Source organism: Pecten maximus, chromosome 8, assembly GCF_902652985.1.
Source record: "Pecten maximus chromosome 8, xPecMax1.1, whole genome shotgun sequence".
Taxonomy (NCBI): domain Eukaryota; kingdom Metazoa; phylum Mollusca; class Bivalvia; order Pectinida; family Pectinidae; genus Pecten; species Pecten maximus.
In genome coordinates this window covers 29,771,404-29,784,794 of record NC_047022.1, presented here as the reverse complement: position 1 = coordinate 29,784,794, position 13,391 = coordinate 29,771,404, and positions in this window count along the sequence as shown.

Genomic DNA, 13,391 nt, shown 5'->3' with positions numbered 1-13,391 from the left:
ACAGACATAGCTACCCTGTTATCAGTGTCATAACACCCATGAAATAGCTACCCTGTTATCAGTGTTATAACACCCATTACATAGTCTCTGTTATCAGTGTCGTAACACCAATTACATAGCTACCCTGTTATCAGTGTTATAACACCCATTACATAGTCTCTGTTATCAGTGTCATAACACCCATTACATAGCTTCTCTGTTATCAGTATTAACACCCATCTTTACACCTATCTTAGATAACACTTCCACGTAAACTTATGAAGGTACATGAGGAAGGACAGTTAAGAAGGTACATAGGAGGAGGAAGGAATTGTCTCCCTTTTTTGTGTTTTGTAAAATATTCATCAACATGTCACTAGCAGTATGAGTAGAGCATTGATCATTGTATCTAGGCTTGATCACCAGTGTAACTGTTGATAGTTTCATTTCAATATTAAGGTTGTATTAATAGTGTTTTGTAAAGTGTTATGCTGAGAACAATCAAATTTAGTTCACAATTTGTAGGCATAGCTCTGTGATTTTTGCTTCCCAACATGTGATTCTGATTTGAAGAATTTTGAAGTTGTAGCTTACTAATGGTGCTTAACGTTGTGAAAAAGTCTTTTATTTTGAAATCATTATCTAAATTGCTGATTCCACCTTCAGTTTGGGCCAAAGAATTCATGACAAAATGAAATGTGATAAATTTGATATTGCAGCCAGCATATGGTAAAGTTAATAGAATGTTATTCATGGTCTTGCTTGTTTATCGTAAATGTTATGATAACTTTTTACTCTAAGAAACCTTAATTGATTTTAAGATATTTTGTGCTTTTTGCTCTGTGTCTAGGTTCGGAACACCCATATTTAAAGCTAGCTACATATGCTGCATTCTTATCTGGCATATTTTAAATGAAGAGATATCAAAGTGGTGATATCTTACGAGGTACCAACTGTACTTATATAAGCCTGTACTGAAATAATATAATTATTTGTTATTGCCTTTATCCAGAATTTGATGTAAAATGTTTTATTTACAAGATAGTGTCTTTTGAAAATAATATCAATTATACTTTTATACCTAGAATATGTTTGTTGAAATATTCTAAGTAAATATACAATTAATTCAACTGAGATTTTATATGAGAATTTGGAACAAATTGGTTTTCATTTAGTATCTTGAAGTATGATACTTTAGCCCATATATTTTAAGCAGGCGAATCTCTACATATGTAAAAGAGGATGGTTTTGTTTTGCAGTATTTACCAACCGTCATCCATTAATCTTGTCATTTTTTGTTGCTGAGAAGTTTGAAAAAAAAAGTTCTTTTGATTTTATTTTAAAGTAAATTAAATCATGTTATTATGTCCAAAGGTTGCAATTTTGTCGACATAAAAAGTGTTCTATCGATACATATATTTATAGTGTAATAGTAAGCCCAAACCTTGGTCATCAGCGATGCCTAAATGTAACAGTATCAGTTGTTTTAAATACATTATCATTATTTTGAAACGTCTGCAGTGACAATAAAGATACATTTCTAGTGTTACTTTATGTAGAAATTTCTCCGTTCCTGTTATTTTAAAACATACTGTTCAGATCGCAACAGGTGTTATGTTATAAAGAGGGGACTGAAAGTTATCATATGTATGGGGGATTATCATCATTTTCCACAGCACTGTACAATTTTAAGAAAGAAAGTGAGATGTGAACCCCAATCTACCCTGCCACGTCGTGGATCATCTATATCTGTCTCTTTTGTATGTTGTTAAATAATTTTGTTCTTTTTACTGAAAAAGTCCAGTGTTGAATTATCATAATGTCAATGTTTGTTACTGTGTTTGTGTTGAAGTAATATAGTACCAGTTATGTGTACAGTAACCATTGTAACGGTCACACAATTAAATAACATCTTGAATAGTAATGTAAAATGATTGTTAAACGGTGTCATACTGCTGTCTGTCCTTCTAGAACTCGACAGTTATTATAGGATCATCATACATTTGTTTATCAATCTAGGACTTGTCAGTGATGCTAGGGATATCATACAGCTGATTGATCCTTTTTAGGACTCATCATTGATGCTAAGGGTATCAAACAGCGGTTTGTCCTTCTAGGACTCGTCAGTAATGCTAGGGACATCATAGAGCTGATTCGTCCTTCTAGGACTCGTCATCGATGCCAGGTTTAAAACATTTGAAACATCCAGAAAAAAAGTTGATCATATCTAAATGGTCTGAATACAAATATTTAGATATACAAGGTGAGATGCATTAACCCTTGGATATAATCAAATGGTCCTAAACAAGTTTTGTAATAAAGGAAATGGTATATACTAACCCCATAACCGCTGGTTAGAGGATATACCACATCTACTAACCTTTAGAAAAGGGTGTGTAAAATTATACTAGATTGTTTGCTACCAAACTTTAAAATATCTGCTCATCTGTTTTGATGTATTCCTAGCAAGAAACAGAATACATTTAAACCACCTATCAACGTACTCGACCTGAAATAAAATGGTTTTGAACAAATGTAGTAATATAGAATAAACAATTGCTTCAAGGATAAACTACTTCTACCTAACCTTAAGATATTTTGTATTAGGTCATTTTAATGTGTTTTGTGAAGAAACGTATGAAGTGTTGGCCATTTATACTAGATATGATAACATAATATACGGTGTGTACTGAGCGTAATTGGATAATGATGTCATCTTATGATGTGTAGACTTAGCCACGGACATGATAAGGCGTTTTTAGTAATTAAAAGGTTCTTGTTTGGGCCCGCCTAAAGAAAAATCGCAAACACATGAAGTTATGAAGGTTTCTTGTGAAATAAGTAGACTATTTTGATGTCATCTCTTGCTGTTATATCAAAGTATGTCGCAGTTAAAAATCTTGCCTGATGGAAGTTTTGGGACACTTGAATGAAATGACCCAATTAATTCAACATGTTTATAGATATTTGACATGTGAGGGCGCAAACACCGATGCCTGTTTAATTGTTTTGAAAATATTTTACATTTTTTATATTTTCATTTTAGGGGGAATATTCAAAAGGAAGAACATAACCATAAAATTGAATGAAATACAGTTTTAGTCATGTGTTAGATTGAATACACATTTTAATATTAAAACTATAGGTTGTAAAAGTAATATATGTTTCATACATTTGTACGTGTCATGTACCCTTTGCCATGGTATATGTATATTTATTAGTAAGGAAGTGATTTGTAATCACTTTCTGATGTGTAAGCTATCAAACGAGAACAATGTTTAATCTGGTATAGTATATACGCCTGAGAGAATACTTGTCCGTAATAAAGTATGCTACTTCGTATGAAACGTGTTTCGTCTTTTGTTAAACAATCTGAAAGTCTGAACAGGTCAGTATTATGGCCGCAGCAAATCTGAGTTTCTCACTCTTCAGCCTCGATCAAATGTTACACAGCTGCCACATAATTATATCTATTTATGCAGTCTTATTAACAGCAACGCTGATGAACTCGCTACTAAGTATCCGGTCTCAGAACTCAGTTGTAACTAATTAAGTGGCTCGCTACTAAGTATCCGATCTTGGAACTCAGCTGTAACTAATTTAGTGGCTCGTACTAAGTATCTTATCTCGGAACTCAGCTGTAACTAATTAAGTGGCTCGCTACTAAGTATCTCATCTCGGAACTTAGCTGTAACTAATTAAGTGGCTCGCTACTAAGTATCCTATCTCGGAACTCAGCTATGACTAATTAAGTGGCTCGCTACTAAGTATCCTATCTAGGAACACAGCTGTAACTAATTTAGTGGCTCGCTACTAAGTATCTTATCTCGGAACTCAACTGTAACTAATTTAGTGGCTCGCTACTAAGTATCTCATCTCGGAACTCAGCTGTAACTAATTAAGTGGCTCGCTACTAAGTATCCTATCTCGGAACTCAGCTATGACTAATTAAGTGGCTCGCTACTAAGTATCCGATCTCAGAACTCAGCTGTAACTAATTTAGTGGCTCGCTACTAAGTATCCGATCTCGGAACTCAGCTGTAACTAATTTAGTGGCTTGCTACTAAGTATCCGATCTCGGAACTCAGCTGTAACTAATTAAGTGGCTCGCTACTAAGTATCCGATCTCAGAACTCAGCTGTAGCTAATTAAGTGGCTCGCTACTAAGTATCCGGTCTCGGAACTCAGCTGTAACTAATTTAGTGGCTTGCTACTAAGTATCCGATCTCGGAACTCAGCTGTAACTAATTAAGTGGCTCGCTACTAAGTATCCGGTCTCGGCACTCAGCTGTAACTAATTTAGTGGCTCGCTACTAAGTATCCGATCTCAGAACTCAGCTGTAGCTAATTAAGTGGCTCGCTACTAAGTATCCTATCTCGGAACTCAGCTGTAACTAATTTAGTGGCTTGCTACTAAGTATCCGGTCTCGGCACTCAGCTGTAACTAATTTAGTGGCTCGCTACTAAGTATCTTATCTCGGAACTCAACTGTGACTAATTTAGTGGCTCGCTACTAAGTATCCGGTCTCGGAACTCAGTTGTAACTAATTAAGTGGCTCGCTACTAAGTATCCTATCTCGGAACTCAGCTATAACTAATTAAGTGGCTCGCTACTAAGTATCCGGTCTCGGCACTCAGCTGTAACTAATTTAGTGGCTTGCTACTAAGTATCCGATCTCGGAACTCAGCTGTAACTAATTAAGTGGCTCGCTACTAAGTATCCGGTCTCGGCACTCAGCTGTAACTAATTTAGTGGCTCGCTACTAAGTATCCCGTCCAGGAACTCGGCTGTAACTAATTAAGTGGCTCGCTACTAAGTATCCGGTCTCATAACACAGCCGTAACTTATTAAGCTGCCTCGCTACTAAGTATCCAGTCTCGGAATAAAGCTGTCGCTAACTTGGCCCGCTACTAAATATCCAGATCACCTGAGCCTTTGGCTAATTGCCCAATGCCTTTTCGTCCGTCGTCGCTTGTTTACCTTTTCTTGTGAACACGATAACTTGAGTAAGCGTGAACGAATTTTGAGGAAACTTGACATGCAGCCTTATATAATGTTGGGTGTGTTTGACATTCGGCCCGATTCAATATACAAAGCCATGATCCTTTATTGTCTCTAGACATTGTGAACACGATAGCTTGAGTGAAGTGAATTGCAGTTTAATTTCCATCGGAACTTGTTATTAAATATTAATAGATTTTGATTTAATTTGGCATGCTCTTAGCTTTGTATTACTAAGGTTTTCCTCATTTGGACCGCTGTGATCGTAATAGTTATGACCCTTTGCAATCTTGGTCTAGTGTGATGATATTGGAACTGAAGCATACTGGGTCTAAGGATGAAAAAAGTTCTGTCAAGGACACGGTGGGTCAAATATGTTAAATCTTAGTTGAAAAGCAAAATCATCTCTCAGTGAACACATGTATATATGATAACTCAGGTGACCGGTAAGGCCCGTGGGCCTCTTGTTATTTTTACCATCACGAAGTTTTTCACCATTTTTTACAAATAAAAAGAGCTAATATTGCTGGCTAATTAACCATCACGTCAGCCTTTTGTTTTATATTACCAACACTAGAAATTTTAACAGGTTACACCAATATCGATTCCTTATTGATTTTCTCCTTCATCCGTGTGTATAAGGAGATGGTGTCACTAACATAGATACCTGTTTTCTGTGGAATTACCTTTTGGTTGTGGTAATTTATCATATGAGTGCGTTAAAATGTCAGTGGGGGTTTCTTGAATCATTCTGAAACTATACAACCTCCTGTCCTAGCTTTGGTCCTTAACGTCAGAGCTAGAACGAACGACTAGTTGTATTAGCTCAAAGATTCCATCATAGAATTTGTGGGCGTCTTCATTCAAGTATCGACTGGTCTTCCCTTATTTTACTCAGCAGTTCATCCAACGTTATTTTTTGTTTCAACCCTATATATTCCCTTTTTGATTGACTTTGGCATACCCCTATTCAGTCGTTGAAAACCTTTGATAATTAATTTTCGTCGCTTATTTTATTACATGGTGTTTCATCGCAATAAAACAAATGTACATGTATATATACAACACTGCACGTAAAAGGTATAAATTTGTATTTTTATTTATCATTTAGATTAATATACTTGTTCTTAAATGAGTATTTGTGTAGTCATCCCGTGTCGTTGTTATCAACAGGAGGAAACAGCCGTACAGCCAACAGGATGACGTTCCTGTACTGTGTAAACATTGCTGCTGTTACGGTATTTCATGTTAAAGGAGACTATCACAGGTACACACCGGATATTGCTACCAAGCATGACCTTTGTAGTATTACTAAGACAGCGAGCTTCGTAAAAAATACGAGGTATTCGGTCTACTTCCATTGTCATGACGTCGTTACTCCAGGGACAAACAGACCTTTCTGCAACTGTCCTCATAGCACGTACTTTAGCTTTTGAAATTGTTGCTGGAATTGGCTCACCAATAATGGTAGACGGCACCACTCTCTGACTTGAGTTTCTATTACTGATGTGTGTGGTCATATTGGTACTGATCAGGACAGGCAGGACTGAATGATGGTAAGACAATTCTTTATACTTTTGTTGACACAGTAAGTTTATTTGTGGTGACAGTAGGCGCTCCCCATACAGTTGTCATTACCAGGAACACCAGCAGAACTCCAAATGCATTGCCGATCAAAATATCCTGTAAATCAACATAAACAATTTTACTGATATTAAACTTATCATTGTGTCATTATTAGTAACGAATTAAAACGACTGTGTTTCATAATTATATGAGTATGTTTAATTGGGGCATAGGAACGTGCCTCACTCATCAATACTATCAATATAAGTATTTACAAAACTTTGAGAACAGTGTGATTGTCAACAAGTCGTTCAATAAATGTCGATGCGAAGGGTAACAACAAACATATATTTTTTCTTTAATTGGTATATGGTTCATCATATATGTCGTAGAACTGTCACTAGGCTTCATTAAACATAGGAAAATGGTCAGATTTCAGTAAGTCAGACAGGGTGGTTTCCGGCGAAAAATACGGCATGTCAGCTTCGTGACAATGAAACCTAGATAGACAACAAACTTTGTTGTGTACTAATAATTCTGTTGTTTGTTCCTGCTTATCTAAATCACTGATGGAAACTTCTGTATCAAAGTATGCCATGTTGAACGTATGTAATACATTTGTAATTTAATTGTTGATTGACAAATTAGTTTCAAATAACTAAAATATGTGAAGTAGTATATGTGTGTAGGCATTTTCATGGTTAAGGGGTCAAAGGTTCAAATTTGTATGTAAAAAACTTTATAAACTCCTTAGTCGATTTGCTTCACCAGTTTCATAGTATCAAAGAACATATATATTTTGTAATTTGTATGTTTGCAGCATATAAGCAGCATTTGATTAGGATTTTCAGTGTTAAACTCGGGTTACGATCAGGCTGTAGAAATAGAAATAAGGTATTGACCAGGTATGGCGTTATTTCAATTAGAACACTAGCTAGTATTTAATAATAAGTGTGTTGAATACATGTGTAACATGTATGGTGTCAGAATGAAACCAATTTACTAATATAGTATAAGCGAACTCATTTTAAGATGAGGTTATCGAAGTAATACATACGTTATTCAAATTACTCAAATTAATCTAATGATATAGAAATAAATCTGTTCAATAAAGATATCAGTATAATGTATTAATAACTTACCATATTGTTGCAGAACGACTTGTAATTTGATTGGTATACATGTTAACATGGGGGTATTTATAATACAATATAGACAAAAAACAGAATTCCGCCAAAGTTTAACTATTAGTATTAGTTATTTATACGGGTATATCCCCCTGTTTATTGTATCTTTAATCATAGAAAACATATTTATTTTACATTATTTGTTTTGATAACGAATCAAACGCCCCAGGTAGCGTATATAAGGAAGTCATTCGCCAGCAGATTAAATATATACCGTGTAAAACTAAGAAAGATACAACACAGTCACATAATATATCTGATAACATGCCACTATAATACAAATGATAATGTACAGAATGTTTGAAACGTATGTAAAATAATTCCCCACTTTTAACGAGACGGACATAAGGGTGATGAGGGGTACTGGGTGTTTTACGTGGATAATATCCATAATGTACCCAACGATAAAGAAACAATCATCAATATGTTACTTCAAAGGTATCGTTCAAAATGACGAAAATGATACTTGTCTCAGTAAAGTACCTAACATGTGTATTCCTATCTCACTATGTAAGGGCTATATGTTCTGATCAATCGGATACTTCTGACTCTCATCATTAATAATAGATAGGGGTATATAGACATGAATTGGTCAAATATTTATCTGATATTGCCTTCTTTAGTTAAAACGGTAAACTGTTAGTAGTGTGTCATGTTGGTGGTCTGTTATGAATTGTCATCATCAAGACAAACATGTTGTTGATTAAAGGAAGGAGTTAATTACGAAAAAACCGTGTTGAAATTTTACTTATTTCCATCTGATTCAAACCAGGGGAGAAGGAATCGCCTAATCGAACTGTCAAAATGTACGAACTATAATTATGATATGGTGAGACTCCCATTGTCAACGTAAACAGAATATTTCCATTAATGTTGTGTTCACAGATACAATAACTTGTTTAGATAGAATACATTACATGGTATACAAGTAATCGATATCAGCATGCGGTAGTGCCTTGCTATGTTAAATGGAACTTTGTCAGACACAGTCTTTGTCAAACTCACCGGTTGTATCAAAAGTAACCATTGATGTTGTCCTTGGTCTCTTTGGTCTATTGAATTGTGTGTGATATCTGTATTGTTATGTACAGATTATATTTAATTTGCCTGTCTAACTGTTGGCCTGTTTTCAGAAATACACAATTATAGGTATTATACACATATGTAGCGTTTGTCCGGTAGATTGATAGCAGTATACTCCTTGACGGATTGTGAATAAATTGTAAATGTGTCGGTGGTCCTTTTGGTGTTAATATTCTAACTGTAGTAAAAACAAAGAATAGAACACACATGTGTACTACACACATGTTGATCACAATGTTTTATTACCACTACCTTTTTATTTTCGCCAACTTAGCGAAACGAAAAGTATTCACCTATTCAACTGTCTTATTCCTGATAATTTCTGTCAAATTTCCTTCAGTCAATAGTTGTTCGATATGAGTTTGATTCTTCTATTTATATTTTATATTTTAGGCTGCCCAATGTCCAAAGTTTCTCTTACATTTAAGGATTGGTCACACAGTGTAACAACAAATGCTTTAATTGAAAACAGAATAAAATGATTAATTAGCATGCAAAAAGATAATATATACATAAGCTTGCACGATTAATTCATCATTGAAAGTGACAAATTTCATTATATAACTACAATTAAATCTTATCCACATTATCGTAGTTATACTGAAAGATTATTAACCTTATTTCTGTTGTCAGATTGAAATACTATTACCCACATAACCGTAGTCACACTGTAAGAATGCTACTCACATAACCGTAGTCACACTGTAATAATGTTACCCACATAACCGTAGTCAAACTGGAAGAATGTTACCCACATAACCGTAGTCACACTGTAAGAATGTTACTCACATAACCGTAGTCACACTGTAAGAATGTTACTCACATAACCGTAGTCAAACTGGAAGAATGTTACCCACATAACCGTAGTCAAACTGTAAGAATGTTACCCACATAACCGTAGTCAAACTGGAAGAATGTTACCCACATAACCGTAGTCAAACTGTAAGAATGTTACGCACATAACCGTAGTCACACTGTAAGAATGTTACCCACATAACCGTAGTCAAACTGGAAGAATGTTACCCACATAACCGTAGTCAAACTGTAAGAATGTTACCCACATAACCGTAGTCACACTGTAAGAATGTTACCCACATAACCGTAGTCAAACTGTAAGAATGTTACCCAGATAACCGTAGTCAAACTGTAAGAATGTTACCCACATAACCGTAGTCACACTGTAAGAATGCTACTCACATAACCGTGGTTACACTGTTTGGATTTTACCACCATAACTGTAGTCACATTTTAAGAATGTTACCCACATAACCGTAGTCACACTGTAAGAATGTTACCCACCTAATCGTAGTCACACTGTTTGGATTTTACCACCATAACTGTAGTCACATTTTAAGAATGTTACCCACATAACCGTAGTCACACTGTAAGAATGTTACCCACCTAATCGTAGTTACACTGTTTGGATTTTACCACCATAACTGTAGTCACACTTTAAGAATGTTACCCTTATCATCGTAGTTTACAGTAAGAATGTTAACCACATTACCGTAGTTTACAGTAAGAATGTTAACCACATTACCGTAGTTTACAGTGAGAATTTTAACCACATTACCGTAGTTTACAGTAAGAATGTTAACCACATTACCGTAGTTATACATTAAGAATGGTAACCATATTACCGTAGTTATACATTGAGAATGTTAACCACATTACCGTAGCTATACAGTAAGAATATTAACCACATTACCGTAGCTATACAGTAAGAATATTAACCACATTACCGTAGTTATACATTAAGAATTTTAACCACATTACCGTAGCTATACAGTAAGAATATTAACCACATTACCGTAGTTATACAGTAAGAATATTAACCATATTACCGTAGTTATACAGTAAGAATGTTAACCACATTACTGTAGATATATTATAGTAATATATGTATTAATAATTTTACTTTAAATATAATGTAAGAATGTTAACCATGTAACCGTTCTAAAACTGTAAGAATATTATTCATATTACCGTAGTTATACTATAGAAATATAAAAAAGCCACACTACTACAGTAATATTGTAGGGATACAACATATTACCGTATTTATACCGACACATGTTAACCTTCAAGTAATATAGACGATTAGAAATTTGTTTTTGAGACTTTATGAAATTTAATTGGCATTTGCTTTCAATATATACCCGAACGAAGTTGCATACAAACGGACATTTAAATGAAATATTTTATTGTAGATACCAGAGGTAGTGGTGCATGTCCGCGGTACTTTTATCTTATATCATTTAGCAAAGTTCAGTAACACAATCGACATCATAATAGGCGACCTGGCAATCTGTATATCAGAATTTTACAATTGTTTTAAATACGACAGAATGCGGGGTAGTATACGGTAGTATACGTATGATGGTATCGTAAGACAAAGGAGTATATGTTGATATATAGATACTGCAGCAATGACAGACATATAGAGATACTGTCGTATCGAGTAAATCACGATCTTTTTACCTTCTCGATATGGTTCGTTATGACGTAAAACCCTCTACACATAATATCAACATAATTAACTGTGTCGTGCTACATGTCAGCAGATTACATTCCGTTGACCATTTGATTTCCATATATACTGGTACAACAATCGTTCCTTACATGTATTTTATTGCTTTTTCCGATATTATTCTGATGATTTAACAAATGTCATACCATGTAAATTCCAAAGCTAAAAAAAAACAAAAAAAGAACTTTTTGTTGCATACGCATTATTGCCTGTTAAGAAATGGAATATCGAAGCACTGGAAAGTTATGGTTCTATATTCTGACAGGATTGCAGACAAATTGAATAACTTGTTCCGTTTCCGTTTTGGAATTTAACGTTTCTTACATCCAGTCAGTAACAGTGTTATCACATTCCAAAGTCAATGACACCTGTTTTTGTGACGTCACAACTACAGGCGAACGTTCCCAGTAAAATTACAGTTCGTTGAAATCAATACGAACTCATATATATCACACCGTTGGATTATTCACCTTTTATACAACTTTTTTTTTCAACAGAGCAAACGATTAATTATATCACTTATTATTTCCGTAATCATATGTCTGTATTGTGTGTATTTTTATTTTTATGTCATTATAATTTCAGGATGTTTTTGTTCTTCTCTGTATCTGCATTGAAGTGTATTTTCATTCTGATACTGTACTATGTTCCGATTAAGCCCGAAGGAACCGGCCATACATGTATATGGATTCGCAATTTCAATATGATTAAGCGTCTGCATGGATCAAGGTCGTATTCAATTTGAAGTTGATTCGTTATTTTTCATTACAGCAAGACTTTTTAAATGACGTATCTTTTAATTTGTTAAGAAGTTATGTTTGCATTTATCTCTGATAATCTCGCTCAAGTCTTATCACTACGCGTTAACATCGTATATTACACACCTTGGCTTTATCTAGACTTAATGCAGCGTTAGTGTAAATGTAAACGTGGTGGACTCAATTTCGTCCTTATTGGCTTTTGCGTTAAATGTTTACCCAATCTAAAATATATCCATCCGATAGTTACCTGTATTTTAGCGTCGTATAAAAGGCAGATAACGGTAGGTCACGGTACTTATATAATCGTTATTACAATGGTGAATACATCATATTTCAACTTCAAAGGTAACCTGTCAATCTCTATAGCATATAAGATAATTGTTTAAATTAGAGCCTATCGAAAACGGGATAGTGCACGCATGATAAAATTTTAGAACAAAGCCGACAGTAGTACTGTATGGATACCATCGTATTTGACACTTAAAGCTATTGCTGAACTTCCTGGTACATGATTTGTTAAAAAACGTTATAGATTTACACACATCGATATTCCTTGTGCCATATTAATACCATAATGTTGTATTAAATGCTTCCTCTTATATCATTATGACTCAGTAAATCATACCGATGCCAAAGTTAAGCTTAGAAGGTTTAAAGATATGATGGTTGATTGTTCAGACGTTCTTTCTTATTACAACACATCTCGATTGTGTGTGGTTTTCTGCCCGGTTCGTAAGAAAGTAAATATGTAGATACGAATGATCATTTAAATGCATATGTATATCTATTTAATAATAGCTACACAACGTATTGAATGTGTAAATAGCGCTTAGTTTCTATATGCAATTCATAGTTCCTTAAAAAATAAAACAACCACAACCACAACCACACCTTTACACTCACCCTAACACCTAAACACCTTCAAACACTTCAATCATTTATATCATTGTATTTGAATTTGACATAACATATGAGCCATTATCATATTAAAAGAAATAAAATATAAAAAATAAATCATCGTTACTGTTTTATTAGGCATAAACCCATCAAATACAGTTTAAACACATATTTACAATAACGATGTGACAGGGTAGAAGAGACCAGATGCTATGATATGCCATGCTATGTTCTTTGATGTGTAATATGCTGTGCTATGCTATTCCTTGTTGTTTTGTTGCTGTGATATGATATGCCATGCCTTGTGTTATGCTGTGCTATGCTATGCTTTGTTGTGTTTTGCTGTGCTATTCTATGCTTTGTTGTGTTATGCTGTGCTATGCTAT